Raw genomic sequence first — 4,224 nt, forward strand, 5'->3', positions numbered from 1 at the left:
CCTTTCCTTTCCTTTCCTTCTTTCCTTTCCTCCCTCCTTCTGTTTCTTTTTTCTCTCTCTTTCCTATCTTCTTCTCTCCTTCCCTCCCACTCCTTTTCCTTTCCTTTTTCCTCCTTTTGTATTTATTTTTTTTTTCTTTTCTTTCTTTCTTTCTTAAGACAGTCTCCCTGTTGCCCAGGCTGGAGTACAGTGTCACAATCATAACTCACGGCAGCCTCCACCTCCTGGGCTTCAGCAACCCCACTGCCCCAGCATCCCAAGTTGCTGGGACTATCACAATCAGCTAATTTTTTTTTTTGAAGAGATGGGTTTTGCCATGCTTCCCAGGCTAGTCTTGAACTCCTGAACTCAGGCAATCCTCCCGTCTCAGCCTCCTGAGTAGCTGGGTCTATGGGCAGGAGCCACTGTGCCTGGCTGCTCTGTTTTTCTTATTTGCTAACTCAGGATGACTTTAGCTTCCAGGCTTGCACACTGCAGGACCAGTGCCTGGGAGTGAGAGCCTCCTTCAGTCATGCACCCTGGGTGGCTCATATGCCTCACCCTAGCCACCAGCCTGGTGAGAACTGTGAAGAATCGTGAGGAAGAAACTGTGAGAGCACGTGAGGAATCACCACAGGCCTTTCCACGTGGCTGGAATGAAGGAGGTTCATGTGTGGGGGACACACTGACAGGAGAGGATGAGGAGCTGACACCAGATACTGATGGCTCCAGCCGCAGGACAAGAGTGCCAGGAGGTGCCCTCAGCACCCCACAGCTGCGAAGCCCAAAGGTAGATTACAGGCAGCCCCTGACCAGACTTTTCAGAGAGAAGCCTCAGAGCATCAAAGTGAAAATGGTAGTATTCAAAGTTATCAGGGAAAAGGACAGGTTAGCTACAAAGGGATAGCAATTATAAGTTCAGCAGACCTTTCGTCCCTAACCACAGATGTCAGGAAACGTGGTCTATCATCGGGAAAGGGCCAGGGAGAAATAACTGACAATCCAGTATGAACAATAAATAGCAGGCATCCATTTCTGTGCACTTGTATGGTAGTCTAGAGCTCTGTACTCAGCATCATGATAACTTAATGATGAGAGTTAAATAAAGAGGTGTAGGAATACAAAAAATTCACTACTCGTTGGCCCTTACTGAAAAAATAAAATCAGCAAGAGGATGGATAGTGATGGAGAAAATACAGGTGATCACAGAAAGCAGTAAAATGCAGTGGAAAGTGTATTTAACAATTGATTTCAAGAAATTAATAATGATTGCTATTGTGTGTTTTACAGGTGGCGAAATTAAAATTAAGAACAAAGAAGATACTGGGATGTTTAATAAGTAAAGTGTCTGAGATACTATGTGCCTTATGAGAATGGTTGAAATAAAGAATAAAGGTAGAAGTTAGAAAAATAATTGGTTGACTGTGAATATTGGAAATACAGTTTAACAGCAGAAAGAATGGAATTTGTCATCATCTTGCAGTGACTGTAAGTATCTGGTACCTTCTTGTGAGGGGCCCTCTTCTAGGCATTGATGATACAGAGATGAGCAAGACAGAAAAGTCCTTTTCTCATGGATTTGTTAATGTAAATTGTAATGGATTCCTAGAGTAACCTTGGTTATGTATGACAATGCTGAGACTCACTTCAGCTTTTGTTTTTTTCTAGAAAGAGGTAGTGCATATAAACTGTAGAATAGGGTGTTACATGGGGAAGGACTTGCCTTTGGAATATGAGTTAGTTCGTTCTTGCATTAATATACAAACATTCTGCAGCTGGAAAATTTTTTCATCTCTACCAAAAAAGCCCCAAAATTAGCAGGTTATGGTAGTTCCAGCTATATGGGAGGCTGAGGCAGGAGGATTGCTTGAGCCCAGGAGGTGGAGGCTACAGTGAGTTATGATTGTGCCATTGTACTGCAGCCTGGGCAACAGGGAGGCTCAGTCAAAAGAAAGAAAGAAGACATTTATAGAGAAAAGAGGTGTTATTGGCTCACAGTTCTGCAGGCTGTACAGAAAAGCATGACTCTGGCATCTGCTGGCTTCTGGGGAGGCCTCACAGAGCTTTTACTCATGACAGAAGGTGAAGCAGGAGCAGGCATGTTACATGGTGAAAGCAGGGGCAAGGCAGAGGGCTGTGGGATGGGGGGAGTGTCACACCGTACAACAACCACATCTCATGAGAATTCACTCATTACTGCAAGGCCAGCACCAAGTCACGAGGGGTCCGCCCCATGACTCAAACACCTCCCACCAGGACCCGGCTGCAACACTGGGGATCACATTTAAACGTGAGATGCGGGCAGGGACAAATACGCAAAGTTTATTAGGGCACTTCCCTGACGGTCATGGAGAAAGAAAGCCTTCTTGATGGTAACCCCGATTCCTCTGTCTTTAACAATGAGCATATCTGATACATGACATATGTCTTCGTCCCATGGGTTTAGCATGACGAGTTGCAAACAGCTGAGCGTTAGCACACAGGCACCACGAGCACTGGAAGCTAAGACACGCCTTGGGCTGGGCAGGGGTGATGCAGCAGCCCTGGAGAAAACCAAAGCGCAGAGGGGGCTCCAGCGGGCAGATGTGGACTCAGGCCCATCCTCTTGTCTTGACCTTGAGCAAGTCAGTTACCTTCTCCGTGTCTTAGTTCCCTGATCTGTACAGTCACCACTTCATGAGCTTGCTACGAAAATGATGATGGATGTGTTCACATCTTCGTAGGAGTTCTCCACTGATTAATAATGGGTGTCCAAATGCTGATTAGAGCCCCTCAAATACTTTTCTTATTTCTTGCAACACGGCTTAAGGTCTTTGAAGGCTTTTTTTTTCTTGAGTTGGAGTCTTGCTCTGTCACCAGGCTGGAGTGCAGTTTTCAAGTGATTCTCCTGAGTAGCTGGGACAACAGAAGTGTACCACCACACCCAGCAGAGTTTTGTGTTTTTAGTAGAGACAGGGTTTCACCAGGTTGGCCAGACTGGTTTCTATCTCTTGACCTCATGATCCACCTGCCTTAGCCCCTCAAATTTCTGGGATTACAGGCACGAGCCACTGTGCTTAGCCTGAAGGCATTTACTTGTTCTTATTCGTGTTTCCCAAGTATTGTTCTAGGAACACAGTCACTTACTAACAAATATTTTTTAATTGAACTACAGTAAATGGAATGAAATTGGATTGATTTGACAAGGATGCAACTAAACATGATATAATTAAAGAACAATAGGAGACATCATCTCAGTAAGGGCTTTTCCCAGCTTTTATAGAATTACAGAAATTATCAGAGAAGGGGAGATGAAAGTGGACTGAACAGACAGTTATTGGGGACAAGCAGTTCCTGAATAAACGCTTTGTGCCTGACACCATGCCAGCCCTTCTCCCAAACACCATCTCATTAACTCCTAACAACAAGTGGAAAAAAAGCATTATTACCTTCATCTTATAAATGAAAATCCAGGGGTTCAGAAAAGCCAAGTTACCTGCCCAAGGTGAGCTGAGGAAAGTGTCAGGATCAGAGTCAAAAGCAAGCTTCTCTGCTGCCGCAGCCCCATCTCCGCTTTCTCATTCAGCCCCAGGCTGGGGCCTGGGGGGTAGCTCTTCGCTTGCTTCTATGTGATTCTCTCTCTCTCTTTTTTTTTGTGCCACATTGGCTAAGCTGTACTCACCATGCCCATTTTCAATTATAGCCTGCAAGCCTGTGCTTTGAAGAACACAATTTATTTTCCCAGTCAGACCAAATAGAAAACACAACTGTGTGTTTAAATACTAATTAACCTTTTCACATCTCCCTTTCTCTCTCTCCTCTCATTCCTCTGAAGCAAAAGCATGTAACATGTAGGACAATTCTTGCCATTTTTTTTTCCCGTGGACTCTATCAGTTGGAGCTCAGTAGCATATGGCTATGAGGACTTCTGTACTTGAAGTCAAGCTCCTTCAGACACAGAAGCCCACTATGCACCTGGCCATCAATGTGTTTGTTTCTCTGCACTGAGAGTTCTAAGCTCCCTTTACTGTAGAGTTTGCAGGGCCCATTCGAAGGATGGCTCTATTGGATTTGCATTGATATCATTCTCATCGGCCATATATTACTTACCCCTGTCTGAAATCTCTAGAAGTTTAAAAGACTTGGGCTTTGAAAGCAAACAGCCTGCTCATTTAAATGAACTTCATGCATCCATATAAAGCGGCTTAAAAATTGCTTCATTAACGTCTCCGTGTCAGCATTTTAATTTTCTAATAATACCGTCCA

The sequence above is a fragment of the Cebus imitator genome, unplaced genomic scaffold (genome assembly GCF_001604975.1).
Source record: "Cebus imitator isolate Cc_AM_T3 unplaced genomic scaffold, Cebus_imitator-1.0 Scaffold13, whole genome shotgun sequence".
NCBI classification, from domain to species: domain Eukaryota; kingdom Metazoa; phylum Chordata; class Mammalia; order Primates; family Cebidae; genus Cebus; species Cebus imitator.